Source organism: Eublepharis macularius, chromosome 5 (assembly GCF_028583425.1).
Source record: "Eublepharis macularius isolate TG4126 chromosome 5, MPM_Emac_v1.0, whole genome shotgun sequence".
NCBI lineage: Eukaryota > Metazoa > Chordata > Lepidosauria > Squamata > Eublepharidae > Eublepharis > Eublepharis macularius.
The window spans coordinates 148,469,503-148,491,261 of record NC_072794.1 but is presented as its reverse complement, the minus strand read 5'-3'; the positions used below and the strand labels follow the sequence as shown (position 1 = coordinate 148,491,261).

At 44.1% G+C, this 21,759-nt stretch overlaps 1 long non-coding RNA gene across 3 annotated transcripts; it reads right to left on the bottom strand.

Moving 5' to 3' along the window:
* Positions 1-10,163: 10,163 nt before the first annotated feature.
* On the bottom strand, positions 10,164-20,651 carry LOC129331236 (uncharacterized). Of its 3 annotated transcripts, none has more exons than XR_008597109.1 (3): positions 20,564-20,651; positions 13,986-14,136; positions 10,164-11,766 (listed from the first exon to the last, which is right to left on the bottom strand). It is a non-coding gene; the product is annotated as an uncharacterized LOC129331236 (long non-coding RNA). The 3 variants fall into 3 exon arrangements; XR_008597111.1 differs by having other exon boundaries at positions 10,164-11,763; XR_008597110.1 differs by lacking the exon at positions 10,164-11,766 and adding an exon at positions 12,090-12,322.
* Between the last annotated feature and the right edge of the window lie 1,108 nt (positions 20,652-21,759).

The window sequence follows — 21,759 nt, the reverse complement described above, 5'->3', positions numbered from 1 at the left end:
CGCAGGGGAATGGCAGCTACTACTGAGAAGTCAACAGCCCTGCTTTTGTTAGGCCAGAACATTACATTACATGGATCACATGGTTACCGCTGAAAGTTGCAGCCATGTGTCTCTTTCCTCCCTAATTTCTTGCATTTTAAATTTTGAAACTGATTGTTATCAGCCCAGCCCCCTGTGAAAGGAGTTCCTTCCTGTGAAAGGGGCTCCTTAAGAGCCAGTTTTGTGTAGTGGTTAAGAGCGGCAGGAGTCTAATCTGGAGGACTGGGTTTGATTCCCCACTCCTCTGCTTGAATCCAGCTGGGTGACCTTGGGTCAGTCACAGCTCTTCCAGAGCTCTCTCAGCCCCACACATCTCACAGGATGTTTGTTGTGGGGATAATAACAATTTGTAAACTGCTCTGAGTGGGTGTTGTCCTGAAGGGCGGTATATAAATCGATTGTTGTTATTATCGAATGTTGTTATTAATGGTGTGTTAGGTGGCCTGTACATACGTTGACTGATTCCCCTCTCCATTTAAGATTTGTCATTTGCCCTAAATTTTTTGTTTTTTACCTTAACTGTATAACCATATTGTTAGATTACAGAATCAGTTGCTTGGTGAACAGAGACATTCAGTCAGCTAATGATTGATCATGAAATTCAAGTTGGGCATTGGATGTCCCTTCAATGCACTCTGTTTCCCTTGCCTCAGTGAAGCAGCCGCTGATGAAGTAGATTGTGAATGAGAAACTCAGAAAATGAAGTGATGCAACATCACCCATTTTGAATTAGTGGTTATACAGGAGAGAGAAGAAAATAACACAGGGCTTCTGTTTTCAGCAGCAGCAGCAGCCAAATATCGATTGTAATATCTAGTTCCAGACTTGGTCTGTGGCTCTGATTCTAGTGATCATCGTTTGCTAGTTGCGAGCAAAAACAGGTCCTAGTAATGATTTATTGAGAACTGAAGCGCGTTACACATTTCTCCCCTCAAGTCCATATAAACTTTCAGCAGCCAAGTCATGCCGTCCAGTTTTATTCTGCTGTGGGATCCTTTATCAGTTATAAATACTGAAAGATTATATAGCTGTTTCTGCTCCCAGCAAAGTGCTCGGCTTGATTTACATATGGTATATAGTTTCTGAATCAAGGGGTACTTAGGACTTAATTTTCCCTGCCCTCCCCTTCAAGCAGTTCAGAACAGCATCCAGGTCCCCCCCCCACTTCACCCTTACAGTAACACAATGAGGTAGATTACACTAAAACCTGGTGACTCACGCCTCAGGACCCCAATATCTGAAAGGCTGCCTCGCCTGATACGAGATCACATTCAGCTCAGCAGCATCTGTTGACTATCCCACACTGTCTTAAGGGTTTGATCAGCAGTGATCTATTCGTGGCCCTTCTCTCTGTGGCCTGATCCTTGGAATACTTTGCCAATGGGCCTTAGCCAGTCAAGGCTTCTGAAGGTCTGTATGACTGCAAAATGTTTTTGGAGTTCCTTCGAGAATTTTTCTGGGACTCGACTGAATTTTTAGGGGTGATGGTACTGTTGGTTATCAGGGTTCAACTCAATGTTGCTGAGTTCGGGTTTCCCTGGCCTAAGTCTGACGCTTCTATCTACTACTGTGTTATTCTTTGCTGTTTGGTGTATGTACAAAAAAATTCTAGTTAACTAAGTGGGGAACACCGCCTGTAATCCAGAGAATTACATACAAGTGTTCTTCTCTCATCAGTGATCGGTGCTTCATTATTGACTGTGGCAGAGCAGAGATCTTCCATTTGGAAAAAAACACACAGAGATGAAACTCTTGCCAAACTCCATTCTCCCTTCCCCCTTCTCCATGGGGAGCTCTCAAATCCTGGGCTACCAGATTAGATGTTGTCTAAGGTTAATGACCAGATGTTTCTCAGCTGCTGGACAGACTTCCAGCTGAGACCCAAATGAGTGGCTATCCAACAGGCAAGTATTAATATAAACATTTTAGAGGCCTAGCCTTGAGCAAACCATTAAAAACTTCCCACGATCCTGTGAGGGAGACCGACTTCCTTAGAGACCCATCCAGAATGACGTGCGCTGCACTAGAATATGATTCAGGCTCGGACTGCCACCTGCTAATGTGAGGCTGGAGCCAAGCCTCCCGCTTGGTTTAGTGGCGCCAGAGCCGTGTGGTCCCTGGAATTTGATTATTTGTGTTAGCAGATAATTCAGGCCAGAAGGCTTAGAGCTCTTTCTTGGTTTGTTGGATGTCGTCATACTTCCCAGCAAACAAGTGTTGCAGAGCCATCGCTCCTGCCTCCCCACAAACCACTACAAAATCAGGCAGAAAAGGGGCTCTCTTTTAATGTTGTGCTCCTTTCAAAAGCTCAACACGAATGTGTGAAGTGTTCATGGGACCGCAGCATTAGTTTGTCATTCTAAATAAAAACCTGAACTCGCACTATTCTGCGAGTTTAATACATTTTGCTGAAATTGCAAAAGGGGAGGCAGTATGAGAGCCAGATATGGTTTCTATTAAGAGACATTAATAGATACTGACTTATCCAAGCCGAATGAACACACTGGTGGGGATACAGGTTGCCAGCCTCCAGGTGGGGCCTGGAGTTCTTCCAGAATTACAACTGATTTCCAGACTTGAGAGCTCGGTTCCCCTGGAGAAAATGGCAGCTTCAGAGGGTGGAGTCTATGGCATCCCACCCCTGCTGAGCTTCCTCCCCAAACTGCTTTTCCCAGGCTCCACACCCAAATTTCCAAAAATTCCCAACCCAGAGTTGGCAACCTTAGGAGACATCTGCATCTGTTCAGTTGAGCATTCACTTTCTGCACTATGGTATGTCTTGCCTTAGGGGTTTTTTTAAAAAAAATTGTTAGCATTGTTTTGTCATACACACTCCACATAACCTACCTCACAGGGGTGTTGTGCAGATAAACTGGAGGAAGGGAGAATTATGCAAGCCGTTTGGGGACTCCACTGGGAATAAAGGCATGGTATAAATGATGTAAATAAAATGCATATGCATGTACAAAGAGGCTCTCCACTGATATTACACTGAATGTCGCCAATCTGGGTTGGCCTGACTCACAGCCACGCAAAGGGCATGCTCGCTCGTCCACAAATATGTTGGGAGTGCGTCTGACCAGACTGGAACAATTTGACAATGAACAATGAACTTTGAACAATGACAGTTTTGAACTTTTATGATATTGATGGATGCCTTATTTGCATTACAAAACCTTGAGGTGGTGTTCTAAGCATGAATTCTTAATTCTCTGGTTGCACGTCAAGGATGTTTTTAACCACCTTACTCAAAGGGTCAAATAATATTTAAGGTAATATTTAAATTCTATACTGTCCCTGCTCCCATAAGTCTTCATTGGAAGGTTGATGCTGTTATGGGGGGGGGGGGGAGGCGGTGCTGAGAGGTGATTTTAATGACTGGAATGTGTGCTTGCTTAAAGTAGGCGTCCCTTCAATTAGTTTTGCTATTAAGTGGTCTCTGCTTTTATTATTCCCTTCTTGGGAAGAGGTTATAATTTTGCATGTTGCTATGGGATTTGGGGGCTTGTTTACATAGTCTGTGCTTGATCTGCAGATTGAATTCATCAGTTTGATAGCCCTGTGACATTTTTACACGGGTGAACATTTCCTGTTAAACCATAAATACTTTGGGTGGGGGCAGGGGGGAGATGACGCTAGAGAAACAGGAGTTCTTAAGACACATTTTCCCAACAGGCTTACACGTTCAGCCTCTCAAAAACCCAACCTTTGAGCAATAATCTCTGTTTACAGGCAAAGAGCACCATTTGAAAATGCATACCCTACTGATCTTTCTGAGATGGAGTAAATAATATAGAATTCCTTCCTGTCTGTTGTGGGATTATAAAGTGGAGCCATACTTTATGAATTGAAATGCTAACAAATGAGAGCTTTGCTTAAATCTTTTGTATACAGAAAGGAAAGCATGTGTGTGTGTGAGGCTTTCATTAGCTCATTCTGCTCTCTGCCATGTTCATAATTTGTCCTTGCCGTTTTTAAAATGCTATGGTTGCAACAGTGTAATAAAAGCAAACAGTCATTGTGTGAATCATACTTGTGTTTGCACACATGTTCCAGTGCGACCCCCAGAAATGAAAAAATGGATTCTCTTATATGCCTTATAAGACAGCATGAGAAACAATTGAATTGGAGGTTTAGGGGTGGGCTGCTGTCCCGTATGTAATTGCTCCCAGCTGGGATTGAAAAAGGAATTGACCACAGTAGAGCTTCTCTCCAGAACATGCAAGAAATTTAACAGGTGGCTCTTACATTTTTGCTGCGATTTAGCTGGAATCCTGCACAGAAGAAAGGTGGAGAGGATTCAGTAAGAAATTGAACAAGTATGCCACAGTGTATTTTCTTTCCTCTTATGACAGGAGGTTCATTTTCAAATAGAGGCGTTGGCCCTGTTCTGTAGGTTTGTATGTATTTACTTTATAGTGGTGGTGCCCTCAAGTCAGAGTTGACTTATGATGACCTCTGGTGGGGTTTTAATGGCGAGAGACTAACAGAGGTGGTTTGCCATTGCCTGCCTCTGCAACCCTAGTTTTCATTGGAGGTCTCCCATCCCATCACTAACCAAAGCCGACCCTGTTTAGCTTCTGAGATCTGACAAGATCAGGCTCCCCTGGGCTATCCAGGTCAGGGCACATCCTTTATACTCCACCCCTTTCTCCCCCATGTGGACCAAAGCAGTTTATAGCATTCTCCTCTCCTCCATTCTAACCTCACAACAACCCTGTGAGGAAGGTTAGGCTGAGAGAGTATGACTGGCCTAAGCTCACCTAGCAAGCTGCCATGGCAGACTGGGGATTCAAAGCTGGGTCTCTCTGATTCTAGGCTGATGCTCTAACCATTACACAACACTGTCTCTCGTGGTTAACAGTCCCACTGGCTTTGAAGAAGAAGGAAGGGCTGTTTGGGTGTTGGCAACCAGAAAGTGTCTAGATTGTGTACAATGGTGTGGAGTGTTAGCAAACGAAAAGTGCTCTCTGCAATGGGCCTTCTGGTCCAGCATCCTCTTTCACACAGTAGCCAGCCAGCTGCTACAGAGAGCCAGCAACCAGTGCATGGAGGTCAAGGCCTGCTGTTGCCTCCTAGCACTGGTATTCAGACGTCAGCGTATGTGTTATGTTAAGTCACTTCCGATTTATGGTGACTCTATGAATGAATGATCTCTGAAACATCCCATCACTGACAGGCTCACTCAGATCTTGCAGACTGGAAGATGCGGAATCTTTTATCCAGTTAAGCCATTTCATCAGATCTTTTGCTTTCCCTACAGCCATCCATCTTTCCTAGCATTATTGATTTTTTAAGTGACTCATCCAGAGGTCAACTGCCTCTAAATGTGGAGGTTCCCTTCAGTCACCGTGGCTAGTAGCCATTGATGAACCTCTCCTCTATGAATCTGTCTAATCCTCCTACAAGAACATTTGTCGTAAGAAAAGTGCCGCACCCAACTGGTTCTGCACAGCTTGGTTCTGGGCAAGAGCCTAGGTTTTCCAGGCTGTCTGCTATAGCACTCTCCTGCTCTTGGTCCCAGAGCAGGGCAATGAGGGCAAAATGGGTGTGTGTGGGGGGGGGGGGGCGGGAGACTGGCATTGAATAACATTCTAGGAATTTCCCAAATCTGTATGGTAAAAAGCCATAGAGATTGGGGGAATTCCTAGAGTGTTGCCGCATGTCCGACACCAGTTTCCACAATCTCCACTCCTGCCATCTTTTTGGAACTTGGTCTTTTGAGTTGGTGGTATAAGCTCTGTGATGACTAGCGCCACTGTGCAAGGAGAGGAAGGAATGGAAAGTGATGAGAAAACTTGATTTCTGGTTTGGATCTGTAAGGTTAATCTCCGACATCTTCCTCTTGTGTGGTGTGTAGAAGCATGTGATTAGCTATGTATATTATTACAAGAGGAAGCTAGAGAACACCTGTGCATATTTTCCCCTACTGTCCTTTTCTCTTAATTTTTTTCTGTGTTTACTTTACATTTTTCTCCTTCTCCTGCACAGTATTGCAAATCAGACTCACATAAGCCTTGCACACACACGTGTGTGCACAAACCAGCCCACAAAGACTGGAAATTGGGAGAAAGTGCAAGAAACTGAGCTTGCCTGCTGCTTGTGACCAAGTGTACTGGACCTGCCCCATCTGAATAAATTCACCGGGACATGAGAAGAGATGGTTTCTGAACAGTTAAAGAATTGTTGCATTTTTAAAGGGATCGTGAGTTAATGGTATTGCGATACTTTTATTTTCTTCATTTATACCCCATTTTTCTTCCCAATGAGAACCCAAAGCGGCTTATATTGTTCTCCTTTGTTTTATCCTCTCAACAACCTTGTGAGGTAGGTTAGATTGAGAGGGGGTGACTGGCTTAAGATCACCCAGCAAATTTCCATGGCAGAGGTGAGATTCAACGTTGGATCTCCCAGGCTAATGGTCTCTCCTCTAAACAACATTGACTCAAGTGAAGGGCTCGCACACGGAATCTGCAGGTAACTTCTGCGGTTGTCTTTGGAAATATTTTGTCCAGTGTTAAAGCTATGCTCATATTACCTGCAGTGAGAGATGCCTTTATCATGCCACAAAATAGTGTAGGATGTTTCAGTGTTATGAAAATAACTGTATTTCAGGGTGAAAAGAAAAATCCCTTTTCAGTGAGTGCATAGAGGGGAGGGTAGATTACGGATAATATCCACTTTTGTTCTCCTTTCCTCTTCAGTTGAGGATATAAATAGGGGTCATGAATGCTTGAGCTGTCTGAACATCAGGAAACCTACAAAAGACAGGAGCCCCAGATTGCACGTACAGGTCTGTAGGCCTTCTGCTGAACATGCCGTGGTGTCTGTGCATGCGCACCACGGGCATGAACTTGTTGTACCCCACTAATTTATATGTTCTCTGAAGTGTGAAAAGGGCATACACTGTACAGTCTGAACATAACTGGTGCATTCCTGAGCCACTGGTTTTCCGGACAGGAGGTGTGTGTTCCAACTTTCTGCATATGCAAATGTATTACCGTGTGTTGTATACCCAAACTAGGGTGGATTTGGGGGGGGGGGGGGTTGGCACTGTTCTTATCACTATATGGCCAATTAGATGAATGAGCTCATATCTTTGGAGCACTGTTTTGAAAAATTATGTGGCATAAATCCAGGCCAAGCTCAAGGCCAGGCTTTCAAATATTTCTGATCTCATTGATCACAAAAGATATAAGTAGGGTGAGTGGCTCTGATATCCCAAAGCAACCTCCCCTTCCTCCTTTTTGTTTCATGTTCCCCAGATTTTTGGAAGATTTCCACAAATAGGAGAAAAGGACTAGTGATTTTGATAAAAAAAGAATCCTCCCCTTCAGAGCACACTAATGGATGACATGTTTTCCCGTTTTGGATCCTGATCAGGATCACAATGGAGATGATTTAGAGGACTTGGATCGAAGGCTGGCCTCACTGCGGCCTGCTTTCCTTGGTTTTGAGGCCCATCCAGGAGTTCTACTTTCTCCGATTTATAGCTCACACATGATAAGAGCCAGTATGTTTGCCTCATTGAATGCCTGTTTTAATAACCAATGAAAAGGGCCTATATCCCAGCTGTGCACCTCACAGACACACACAACTCCTTCGCTTCCACAGAGAGAGTGTGGCCAGTAGCTCACTGGTACTGAAAACACAGATATCGTTAACAAAGGCAGGCGTACAGAAAGAACGGAAACAGATGCACTCAAAATCTTCTTTTTTGCAATCTAAACTTGACTGTAGCTAAGGCAAAATTGGAACCTTTGTCTATTTATTTATTTAGTTCATTCCTATTCCACTTCTCGCTAGTGTGGCTCCAAAAGGCTTACACCATTCTACCCTTCTCCATTTTATCTCTGTGTGTCCCCCTTTCTTAAAAATCTACCCCTCATCTGCTCCTTGCCCCAATCTAAAAGCTAAATGCAGCCTCTGATATCATGTGGATAAGGCAGAGTACACCCCAACCTTATTTTTAGTTCTGCTGAGGGGTTGAAAATCCCTGTTTGTAAGTAACCCTTCCCCCAACTCTTCGTGGGAATACCGGCTCTAAGGCCTGTTCAAGGATGACGAATGTGGGGTTGGAAGAATGCCTGAATCCTAACACCCGAATTGCTTTGTCTCACTGGATTCAATGGCCCATGCTTCATGAGTAGGTTTGCCAGCTCCAAGTTGGGAAATTTCTAGTGATCTGTGTGTGTGGGGGGGGGGTGAAGCTTAGAGAAAGCAGGGTTTGGGGAGGGAAAGGGCCTTGGCATGTTATAATTCTATAGAGCCCCCCTCCCCTGCCCAAAGCAGCCATTTTCTTTAGGTGAACTGATCACTGGAGATCAGTTGTAATTCCAGGAGATCTTCAGCCACCACCTGGAGGCTGGCATCCCTATGACCTATGGGTAACTGAAGTCCTAACCAGACATTACACTTCCCTAAATAACAACAACAACATTAGATTCATATACCACCCTTCAGGACAACTTAATGCCCGCTCAGAGCAGTTTACAAAGTATGTTATTATTATCCCCGCAACATACACCCTGTGAGGTGGGTGGGGCTGAGAGAGCTCCAGAGAACTGTGACTAGCCCAAGCTCACCCAGCTGGCTTCAAGCGGAGGAGTGGGGAATCAAACCCTGCTCTCCAGATTAGAGTCCCGTGCTCTTAACCACTACACCAAACTGGCTCTACAATGGGGAACGGCTTTGGTCCAATTTCCAAACCATGCTTGTATTTCACAGCAGAAATCACTTGGAGGTATTATGTCAGTATTTGGAATTTGAATGTTTCATCCACTCTGCGAGGCAGGGGGTGGGGGGATATATATAAATAAATTAGAAATACATGTTTTTAACACAGTATCTGTACAAATGTATGACTGAGCATCTATGCAAACTTATCTGTGTAGGCATGTTCATTTGTTTAAATATTCGCATATAGATATTTTAAATTTTTAAAAGTGAATTGGCAATTTAGGCAAAAAGGGATAAATTTCACATGCCCCACCTTGTGGCCAAATGTTGGAACACTTCTAAACCTGCAGATTTAAGGAAACGTAATGAGCATGCTCCAGACTGAAAGCCCCCCCCCCCCCCCCGGGATAGTACCATGGGGTTATGTCTACACATTGGGTATGCACTGTAGACGTGTAGAATAAACGTCATGCCTATGCTGTAGTGTCATTTCTGGCGCAAGCCCAGAGATGATGTCATTGCATTGGTGCATTGCTCCAGGAATCCCTCAAAATCCTAGCGCATCACACCAATGCAATGATGTCACTTCCAGGTTTTTTTGCCTGTTTCTAAGTCCCTGCCCCCTAAAACTCCTGCCATTTGCCAGCCTACATGGAAGCTTGCTGCATAACCTTGGGCCAGTCACATATGCTCTCATCTTGGCATGCTAGGGTTGTGGTGTGGATAAAATGGGGAGAGGAGGAAAACTTCGTAAGCTGCTTTGGAATCCTATCAGGGAGAAAAGTGGAGTATAAATATCTAAATAAATGCATATATACATAGAAAGGAAAGCACTATGTGATGCATAAAACAGTGGAGATCACTGAGGAATTGGACTGTAGGGTAAGTGTAATGATTCTAAGTAAATGGGTGCATGTGTCTTTAAATGCTTGGTGTGAGCTAGGTGAAGAGTGGGGGGTGAGAGAGGGAAGAGTGAGTGATGTGACTGGTTGATGACTGAGAGTGTGGGCGGAGTGAATGCAGTTTGAGACTGACAGTAGAGAGAGAAAAGTTTTGAGTCAGAAGAAAGCAGGCTAGCTGTGTGCTGCCTGAATATGTTGAAGTGTTTATGAGCGAAATATAACCTGTGTGGAACCTGAACTGAGCATGTTTGTGAAAGGACACTCAGTCAGGGAAAGAGAGGCCAGCTGTGTGCTGCCTGAGCAGGTTTCATATTTCTGTGAATAAGAGAAAGAGGCTAGCTGTGTGCTGCCTGAGGAGTTTTAAGCATTTCTGTGAGAGAAATATTGAGTTAGAGAAAGAGGCTAACTGTGTGTGAAGCCTTAGAAGAAATCTGTATGAATGAGTTTAAATGAAGTAACTTTAAGAACCAAGAACTACATTTATAAAACCAATACGCTTCTTGACTAAATAAAAGTTTATTTTGTTTTGTTATATCCCAGAGTAGCTGTCCTTGCCATATCCCATTCCTATCCTCAGGGCCACATAGAACCACGAAGGAGCCTGATGCTTTGGAACGTTACCAAGGGGAAAACTTAAAATATATTGGAATGTGATATTCCTGGTGGCAGCGGGCTGCCCAGGGGGTGTTAAGGGAAAGATTAAAAGAAATATCTACTCAAAGAAAGTAAAGGGCGTAACAGTAAGAAATGGGACTACACAGGTACAGCAAGAAAATGGGGTGAGTTGTTCATGGGGAGAAAGGGGTTAATAAGGTAGAGCTGTAACAAAAATTGTTTTCCCATTCTTAACATGGGGATGTGGCCCTCTTGATTTAGTAAGAACAAAATGTTGGCTGTGGGAGAGATTTGCAGGGTGCACTTTTGATCCAGAATAACCAATTTTAGAATATGGCAGTCACATAAACTCTGAACAAGTCCTTGCCTTCCATGGAACCCTCCAGCTATGGACATAGGCCCAGCAGATGGCTGGTAAGAGTTTGCCAAACTTCAGTTTCTGTAGATCCTGTGGTTATATTAGTATTAATTGATTACAGTCCCAGAGAGGAAGGGGGGTCATTCTTTCACATCTCTCCCTGAGCATTCTCTAGAGTCCCCTTGTGTTGATTTCCCATTCTGCATCTCTAATGTGCCTTCCTACAGTGATGGAAAGTTTCTTTTAAAAAATCCTCCTGTTGTAACTTGAAATCCTATTGATTGTTCAAGAAATACAGAGATGGCTGTGTCAATAGTCCCCTTCGAGAAGACATGTGGCATCTTAGAGAAAGGACGTCTTGACACTTCAGCGGTCATTAAACTTGCTCAGCATTTGACTTAATTGCCCAGATGAAAATCCTGCAAGCATCCTTTCCAGCAGGATGACGGATACAACTTGCTGAAACCAATCAGCTGCCGGTTCCAGAGGGAGGTTGTTGGAAGACGAGAGACTCTGAATGCTTGCACAATCCGGACTGAAGTCTCAGACTGTAAAGCAGCCGGATTCTATTGTGATGCAAAATATTTCCTTTGCATTGTAAGGGTTATTGGTTTTTTTTAAAAAAAAATCCCCACTCTGTTCAGTAGATCAATATCGTCAGTCCTGTTTACCTGAAATCCCTTTAGCCTGCTAGTATAAGGATTGAATCTCAGTCATTCTGCATACAAAGCACATGCTCTACTTGTAAGCCGCAGATATTAATCTCATCTTGGAGGTTGAGGAGAGAATGAGTCAGAGAGAGAGAAGAGGAGGCCAGCTGCATCAGACCACAGGCCCATTGTATCCAATGGTGGGCCAGATGTTCCTGGGAAGCTGACAGCAGCAGTCCCCCTTTGTACATCTCCAGCATCTGGCATTCAGGGGAATTTGGAATCGGAACAACAAGGCTGAATTAGCTCTCAGAGCTACCAGGCAGTAGACAATGACTTGCTTAAGGCCAGTTGGAGAGTTCACATCAGAGGGGGTAACTTGAGAGCCCAGGTCTTCCTACTTCACAGCTGTGATTACTTCTATTCCCACTGTTACCTGCCCGCTACATCCTTTTGCATCTTCTTCACAGGGTTCCCAGGTCTTCAAAGGGGTAGATTCTGGAAGCTTTAAGAGTGGCACCTGCTAGAGAAGAGGGTGAAGTTTGGTCACATTTCCTTAAAGAAAATGCTTCTCCATCATTTATTTCCAACTAATATTTACGTTATTTATAGTCTGCCTTTTTCGTTGAAACTGGTGGGTTATGCAGTGCAAGTCAATATGATCAACGGGTGGGACATTCGATAAACAATGCAATAGGATATGCAAATGCAAATTTGCAGAGATTTGAAAATAACAAACCACACTTCATTTCCCAGAGTGTATAGAAAGATAGTCAATTAATTATTTCTAATATATTTAACAGTGTATTTGAAAACAAGCAGAAATCCAATACAGAGCCAAAACAATGCTGACACAGAGTATAAGCAATTAAATTGGACATATTAAACAACACAAACTGCCCAATAGGATCATACTTATAGCAACAGACAGTACGCAGTAGTATAGTCTACGGTCCCTATCAGGCTGCCCCATTCTATAAGGTAGGAGCCACAACACAGAATGTGCATGTATGGGCAGTTGTTGATTTTGTCCATTTGCTGGGTGGCACCTGCAGAAGATCCTGTTCAGATGAGTGAAGCTGGAACAACAGAAATAAATACAAAATTGTTGAAAATAACTAAAAAATATAAATTAAAAACACCGGTATAAAGTTTAATAGGAATACATAGATTCGATTAAAAGCATCATATGGTTGTATATATACATACGAAAACCTTGTATATATATAAAATAAAATCGTTTCTAAAAAAATTTAAATTGGGATTTAATTGGCTGTATCTCTTTTTTTTAGATTTGTTTGCAAAGGAAGCACAACCCCCTATTATGATCAGTGCCCTGACTTCTTTTCATGCTGCTCTAGGGTAGAATTCTAAGGAATTCACTCCGTGTTATTTTAATTTCATCTCAAGTGTGAGTAATTTTTATTAAAACATATATGTTTGATGTTGGTTTTACACTCACCATCCTTATATCAACCACTGCACATCCCGCCCCCCCCCCCCCCCGCCCCATTTTTCTCTCTTTCAGGTTCAGTATGTGCTAGGTCATGTATGCATTTTATTGAGGGGGTGTTGTCTTTAATATTTATGTACCACTGAGGAAGGCCTTTGGGCTGAAACGTGCCTTGTTTTATTGGGTTTGTATATATGGCTATTAGTTGTACTGTTATACTTATATATTCATGATTTTATTTTACGTATTTACTAGGTTTGAGTACGTATATGTACAACCATATGGTGCTTTTAATCTAATCTATGTATTCCTATTAAACTTTATACTGGTGTTTTTAATTTATATTTTTAGTCATTTTCTACAATTTGATATATATTTATTTCTGTAGTTCTAACCACCTTGCAGGGATGTTGTTTTTCACTCTCCTTTTTTGTTGTCTTTACCAGATGAGTGAAGCTGCCATGGCAGAGCATAGGGAGAGAGGCGGTCCTGTAGATATGAGGAACCAAGGCCCTGAAGGGCTTTGTATGGGAGAGCCAAAACCAAGTAGAGCCAAGTAACTTATGGATAGCCAATGAAGTTGGCTGCAGAATGAGTGTAACATGCACGCTCTGTATAGTTCCTGACTGTAAACGAGCTGCAGCAGTCTGCACCAACTGGAATCTTTGAGTTGACTTCAAGGGAAGGTCTATGCAGAGTTTATTACAGTAGTCTAGTCTTGAAGTTACTCTGGTGTGGATCCAGGTGGCCAGATTGGCTGTGTCAAGGTAGGGGGCCATGTTCTGGGCTTGACTAGAAGGCTGTTTTTGCAGCTGCATTAACTTGCTTCTCAAGTAGCCGCGCTGCATCCAGTATAATCCCTAGGCTTTTAACGGAGTCTGCAAAGCTCAACTGAATCCTATCGAAAGTAGGAAGCACAATATCCTTCAAGATCTCCTCCTTCCCAACCACCGTCACTTCTGTTTTGTCAGGATTCCGTTTTAATTTGTTTGCTTTCAGCCACTGGACCCCAGCTGTGAGGCAGTGCCTCAAAACCCCTGTTGCGTCTCCAGGGGATTTGCATAGCAAAATATAGAGCTGGGCATCATCCGCATATGGCATGCAGTTCCTTAGCTAAGATTGTTGCCCTTTCTTCCATGTGCTTCCAAGACAGATGTGTTGTTTTGTCTAGCAATATCTGTTTCACAGTCATATTCTCCCATAAGAAGATCCATCCTCAACAGCGTCAGTAAATGGCAAGCTCCCAAAGTTTTAGGCCTTGTTGGGCACCTCTTCAGTTTTTGACTTACCTTGTGTTGCCTCCTGCTAAAGACAACAGCTGCCTGAGTGGACCTAGTTTGGTCTCACACAATGTCCTGGTCCCATCAAGTTTAACAAGAGGCTTTTTCCCCTTCTTTCTTATCTTGCCTCAGACCAAGTATTATTCCAAAGTGAAGATTTCTGCAATGGAAGCGCATGTTTCCAATCAGCCACTTTCCCTTGTACCTCCTTGTTTGCTTTCCAATTTATTTTTAATGGACCTGACACCCTTGTTTATAATAATAAATATTAAGTCCAGGAATACAATGAGACTGTTTCAGGGTTTTTTTAAAAAATAACTTTGCAGAAAAGGGGGGGGGGAATAGAACAAATCCTTCTAAATCTGATGAAACTTGATGAAGACTGTCTCCTGCGGCAGAGAAATATGATTTTGGTATTGCTGCTGTGAAAACACAGTTTGAGATAGCTAGCGTTTCATTGCTTTGACTCGCTGCCAACTCCTTAAGACAAGACTCCCCTTTGTGTCTCACACAACTCCACTTTCCACATGCAGGCCCTTTTGTCTTCTATCACCCACCTGACTTAAGACAAACAGTGAGCAAGGTGGTAGGTTCAAGACATAATATTATTGCTTTAACCAAGTTAAACCACTTAAGAAGGGATCGGTGTGGGGAAAGGAACAGGAAGTGTTAAAGAATGAATCTCATCTGGACTTCAAAAGGTGGCTGCCACCAGGGGAGAAAAGCTTTCCTCTAGGACTGTTGTGGGAAAGGATTGACAGTTTCAAGGTAGTGCAGAATGGCTTTGTGCTTGGCATTGGGAATAAGGGGCCATAGTTCTAATGGGGGGGGTCGAGTGGGACTTGATGATTTCAGTTGAGGACAACCATCCCTGGAGGAGGTTTCCTTGAAACATGTTGCTTAACAGCAGGGCTTTTTTTCAGGGGGAACGCGGGGGGATGGAGTTTCGGAACCTCTTGAAAATGGTCGGCGCGGAGGGCAATCTCAACTCCCCTCTGTCTGGAGATCAGGGGGCGGGGCCACCAGCCATGTGACCATGTTCTCCGAGGGCAACCCACTGAGTTCCACCCCCTCTTTTCCCAGAAAAAAAGCCCTGCTTAACAGGGTTCTGAAATGGCCTCTTTCTCTGTCATGGTGGCATTCAAACAGAAGTAGGGGGTTGTCTATTTACTCTTGCCTTGCCCCTCTCCCGTCTTTGTGATCAGGGAGCCTTTTTGACCACTCACAAAAAAATGACTAGAAAACAATACATGCTTCCAAAGAAACTGGACAGTTTCTTTCCCAGGGTGCTAAGAAGAGGTAATGGCAGCCATGAGAAGGGAATGCTGCTTAAGTGTGGCAGGAGTGCATGAAGCGTTGTAAGAGCCCTTTAAGGGCAGCAAAGGAAAGAGGAAACAGATCGGACCCATGGAGTTTAGTTCATCACGAAATCTCCTGGGCAAGCCCTAGCCAAATGAATGGGAGCTGCACAAGGACATAAAGGTTGTTTAAGGAAGGCTTGCACAGAAGAAGTGGGTTTTCCCCATCAGGCATCACTGCTGGCCAGCTGGGGAGCACAAAAGAATTTGCTGCTAGGCACCCCCTGTAACCTGGGAGCCAAAGTTCCCAAATGCTGTTCTTAGGGGAAGCAGAGATGCAGGGAGCATTTGGGGCTGCAGTGGGAAAGGGGACACAAGAAGGTCACGCCCCACAGACAGAGATCCTTCCCTTTGCAGAATCGATCTGATGGCTCCAAGCCACAGATCTGGAAGAGCCCTCAAGCACTTTGTATTCCTGGCAAAGTTTTCCCTACTTCTAAATAGCCACTCCCCTCTTGAACTAAATTCAGATGGCCTTCCTTTGAGTGTTTGTTCCTTCAGAACAGAAAGCTTTTATGTGCTTTGAGTCATTTGCCTCAAGCATTATAGAAGAATGGTAATCACATTGTTAACTTCTGCTGATGAGGAATGAGTGAGGGCAAGTGCGCCTTCCTCTTTTTGTATTCCTCTGCCCATTGCCACAGATTAAAGGGACCCATTCCCCAAATCTTCCTCCTTCCTGGTCATCCCTCTGTCCATGATGTTCTGCCACAACTTTTGTATTAGTAAAAACAGCCCTGTCAAGTAAGTTGGTCTTATTAATTGGTTGACCTAAAATCCCTTTAATGGGAGATGGTGAGAATTGAACCTAAGATCTTCTGCATCAAGAGTACATGCCTCCAGAGCACATATTTTATTAAATATAGATAGCAGATGGAAATGTTCCACCATAACTTCCCCGTTAGTTCCAAGATGGCAAACAGGTGTCTGAGAACCTGGGGGAGGGAAAAAGAGAAGTGGCTTGGTGGGGAAGCCAGATAAAGCACTCCTCCCCCTAGTGGCATTATTCCCCACAAGATTTGAGTTTTATGGGAGATCTGCCAAAGTCTCATTTGGCAGCCATAACAACTCCCCCATGCACAACTCGGTGGCTTGTATGTTCTGTGTAACGGCAGAGAGCCTTTTCATACAAACCATGAAGTTGCACATGAGGGAGTTGTTAAGACTGCCAAACTGGACTTACTCACTCTAACCATCCGCTCTTGCCTCACATGTCTCAAAAAATCCATCAGTCATACTCTCGAACTCTGTCAAACAGCCAAGCCCATATGTTTTTGCCCTTTTGTAAGTGCCTGAAGGCCATTTCCAAGAAAGAGCAGTTTCTAGGGAATTCTAACTAACTGGAAGGGACTTTCAGCCGTCAGCTGGATGGTATGGATGGAGCTGCACAGCTCTTCCCAAAATCCAGGATAAGAATGGCTTGAACTAGAGGGTTTAATTAGGTAAGAATGTTAGTAACTAACTATTGAGCAAGTTGGAAGAGTCCACCCATTCGCCAAGATGAACAGCCACATCCATCCATTCCCAAAATGAATCTGAGGCTAGCTAGTGACTTTAGTTCAAGACAAGTTCCCAAAGCAGATTCACAGAAAAGCACCTGCCCACATGAGTTTCAAGATAATGCTGCTATTTTATGAAAATCATTGCAATTGTTGCTGAAATATGCATTGTTTTATTACCAAAAGGCTGCAACTGCCCATCTACTTTACTCATTTTTAAGTGGTTTTGAATTATTATTGTTTTCAATTATAGTCCTTTCTCACTAGAACTCAAGGTGGATTACAATTTTGATATAAAAAAAACTTTTCAGTTAATGAATAAGTGGATTACAAAATATACAACATCAGAATCTGTCAGAAAAGATTCCTAGTATGACTAAACAATACAGTTGGTCTGGGATCGTGGAAATGGAGAAAAAGAAAACCAGAATACATGCAAACAGATCTGTTTAAGGCAACAAGACAGTGGCCGTTTCCACACGTCTTTACCTAGCACAAAACTCACGGAATGAGGGCGTCTTCCTGGCATGATTTCTGATGTCATCACTCCACGATTTCATGGCACGATGATGTCAGAAATTGCACCAGGAAGACTCTCTTGTTCCGTGAGTTTTGCGCTTGGTAAAGACATGTGGGCCCTGACCTGGATAGCTCAGGTGAGCCTGATCTCGTTGGATCTCAGAAGCTAAGTAGGGTTGGCCTTGGTTAGTAATTGGATGGGAGACCTCCAGCGAAGACTGAGGTTGCAGAGGCAGGCAATGGCAAACCACCTCTGTTAATCTCTTGCCATGAAAACCCCACCAGGGTGCACCATAAGTCAGCTATGACTTGAGGGCACCACACACACACAAAGACGTGTGGAGCTGATCCATTATGCTCCAGCTTTGCTCCTTCTGCAAGAACGCCCTCATGAACAATTCTGTTTTGCACATTTTACCAAGATAGAAGTGTGAGAGCCTTCCTAGTAGCCTCAGGCAGAATGCCTTTATTTAAAATGTGCTGTTCATCAGTATCACTAGGGGTGAACTGCCTCCTTTTAATTTTAAATAAAATAAAGAATGTACCACAAAACACACTGGGAATAAACATCATTTATTTATTTAGATATTTATATGCTGCTTTTCTCCCCATTTGGGATCCGAAGCAGCTTACATTGTTGCCTTCCTTCATCAATTTTATCCTTACAACAGCCCTATGAGGTAGGTTAGGCTGAGAGAAAGTGACTGGCCCAAGGTCACCCAGTGATTTTAAAGGGCAGAGTGGGGAACTGAATCTGGGCCTCACAGGTCCTAGTCCAACATCCTGTCAACTATACCACACTGTTACTGTCATCTTCTGCATAGCCTGCTGGTTGGCTGGTTTGCTGTGCTGTGTGTGTGGCTTACTGAAAAGCATCTCCTAGCACTTGGTCTTTGATTTAACCCCTCACTTCACTACAGCTGGTCTCACTTATTGATCTCACTGAGGATCCCCGATAAACCTCTGAGAAACCTGCAGGTTTCCTGGGCCCCTGCTGTATTGAAAGGAAATCTTAAGTACGCTCTTATGTCTTTTCTATTTGGATATTACTCATCTCACTCTGTCCCATGAGCTCAGAGGGGCTTACTGCTGTTTTTTCCCAAATGTAATAATTTCTGTTTCCCAAAAGCCTGCAACTGAAATGTCTAATTTGCAGTATGCCAATAGAAACGTCTTTTAAAAGGCATTTTTGATGCATTAAAATCTGTCCACCCAAACAGCCAACCAAAGGGCACTGTTTTTACCAGGTGACCACCTGTTCAACACTCAAGCTGGCATTGCATGCACCAGCAATGCCTGGTGTAGACCATATCCACCACCTACTCCAAAACTGCTGCCAACGAGCCGTGCCAGAATGTCCAAGCTGTCCCAAGCAACTGCTTGGCCTTTGAGCAGTCCTGCTTGCTCTCTACTTAACCTTCCTCGGTGTGTTATGATGATAAAATGGGAAAGGATAGAAAACGGTGTATGCAAACCTCCTTGAGCTCCTTGGACAAAAGGTAGTACAATTTTGATGAAGGATCCCAAGTCGGGTTGCCAGTTCCTTGCTGGGAAATTCCTTGAGATTTGGGGATGCACCCTGGAAAGTGAGGAGGGGAGGGTCCTCAGCATGGACTTGATGCCAGAGTCCACCCCTCTTTTGAGAAACTAATCTCTGTAGTCTGAAAATCAGTTGTAATTCTGGGAGAACGCCAGCCCCTACCTGGAGGTTGGGGAACCTGAACCCCCACTTTCAGATGTACACTCAGAGGTATTTGGGTGAGGGTAAATTCCCTTCTTGCAGTGTCTTGCTTCCTGTTGTTCTTTTATCATTAAATCCAGTACAGTGTCATGGTCAGAGCATGGGTTAGGGCCGAGAAGAAGTAGGTTCTAATCTCTAACTACAAAATACATTTTTCCTAGGGATATCTCCAGGTCAGGCTGAGAGATATCTTTTCAGGTTCTGCGATTCCCAGGTATAGACCAGGTGTGGACTGACACTGGAATGGGTGGGGAAAGGGGGCTTAGACCTCCTCTGCTCACCATTTTAGCAATTTTATATGGCCTCAGTCAGCCATTGTTTGCCCCACTGGGGAAACTTAATGTGTAACTCATCAATACTCACGGAGCCCCCAATAGGGCAAATGGTATCTCCTCATGGCCATTTGAGGTTGGGAATTTGATGCAATAGGAAGCCTCTTTTCTCCAGGTGCCACAGTCCCAATCCAAATCAGGCCTGTGCATGCATAGGAAATAGGATTTCCAACCTCCAGCTGGTAGCTGGAGATCTCCTGGAATTACAACTGATAACCAGATTACAAAGATCAGTTTCCCTGAAGAAAATGGTTACCTTGGAAGGCGGAGACTCTGGTATTATATCCAGCTGAGGTTTCTCCCCTTCTCAAGTCCTGCTCTCCCCAGGCTCCAGCCCCCGAATCTCCAGGAATTGGATTTCCAGCTCCTGGAGCTGGCAATCCAAATGGCAAACAAGAACCTCAGAACATGTCTTTTGACTCAGTCCAGTGCAGAAGACTTATTGTACAGTAGGAGCCCTTCCTCCAGTGAGTGACCCAGAAGAGATATCATCCCATATGAGTGTCACTCTAGCATTGTCTCCAAACTCTGTGGTTTATGGTTTGAGAGAAGGCTACAGAAGGTGATGACATAACTTCCGGGTTATTCTGTGACATCACTACATTGTGCCATTTCCAGCAGGTGCCCTCACCACACAGTAAGTCTCTCAGTGCCCCTCATTTCCACTACAATTTCCCCCTACTGCCCAGCTGAGCAGCAGCAGGCAAAACTGGTGGGGATGGGGGTGGAAGGGCTTCCACCAAAGTGGAACACCTGGCCTCCCTAATCCAGGGATGTCCCTGGGGGAAATGTATCATGTAGTTACGCCCGTTGTCAACTATGAGGCATACTGAAATGACCTTGAGCCAGTCACAGACTCTCAGGGTAGAGATGAGGACGAAACAAAAAGAGGGAAACTACATTTACTGTCCTGACTGAGGCCCTTGGAAAGAAGGGCAGGATAAAAATGTAATGGAGGTTATACATATTTATTTGCTACCATTGTGCTTACACAGAGAACATTCTAGACAAACATAACTCCAAGACCTGAAACTTTAACTGCAAGAAGGGATGGTTTCTGAATACAAAGCAATTAGTGGTATGTTTTTTTTTAAAAAGCAATTAGCCCCAAAGGTAGCACATCTTCAGCAGAACTGACCTGTGGTCTTCGGAGAGTATTACAAGCTCCCTGTCTTTCCTCCCCAAGTCATGAATGGATTAGTTCCTTGCTGTGTGACCGATTTGGCAAGCAGGTTTTAAACAGTGTGAAAGGTCTGGCCAGCAGGAGCCGGGCTCCTGACTTCCTACTGTGCCAGTATAAGGGTCAGGGACCTTGCAGCAAATTAAAGGACAAAGTGCCTTTTATCCAGGCCTGAGATTAGCTGTAGCTCTTTGGGGAAAAGAGGCACAGAAGAGAATCCTCCTCTCCCCCCCCCCCCCCGCTCCCACTGCCATTCATGAACGTAGGGTAGAAATCAACAACCGCCCTCAAAAGAGAAATGATCCATTTTTTCTCACTTGTGCATGTCACACGGGCAGTAAGCCTGTTCAAAGGGCACTTTATATTAATGTGGGGATTCCAACACTGTAATGCTTTTGTGTTGCTTTTCAGAGCATGGGATGGTGGCATTCCTTCATCAGCAGGCCAGAGAGTGCAGTGGTTAAAGCATCAGACTAGGATCTGGGAGGTCCAGGTTCAAATCCCCAGAATGCTCACTGGGTTTGGGCCAGTCTTCCTCATACTAGCCTACCCCAAAGGCTTGTTGTGCTGGTACAGTGGAAGAAGGGAGACCAATGTATGCTGCTCTGAGCCCCTTGAAGGAAAAGTCATATAAAAACGTACATCATCATCATAAAAAAGTGATTTGTCACTAAAAAGCAATCATCCTAGCTAGGGACATTTGATGTAGCTTGGGCATTTTAGGCATGGAACAGGTGACATCCTGGAAGAGCCACGACTGGCTCTCCAGGTAGCAGCCATGAGGGGGCCTGATTTGGGGCAGGAGGGTTTCTTTTACTGCCCTGCCATTGCCTTAACATCCAATCTCCTGCCCAGAGCTGATGGTACAAGACAGGCAACCTGTTTATTCCCCACTATTGCCACTAGCAGGGCAAACAGCAGCTCCAAGATATCATTTGAGTTCCGAAAAATTATGCAGGAGGAAAAGTCCTCACTCCCCACTCCCGCCACAACCCCCCAGCCAGGAAAATGGTACCAAGGAGAAAAGTTGTCTCCTCCTGGGGCCATGACTCTGATTTGAAGTGGGAATTTTCCATGGCTCTTTATGATGAAAAAACATGCTGGAGAGCTGATCACATATCCGGTTGGACTCTTAGCTGCTCCTAATATCAAAG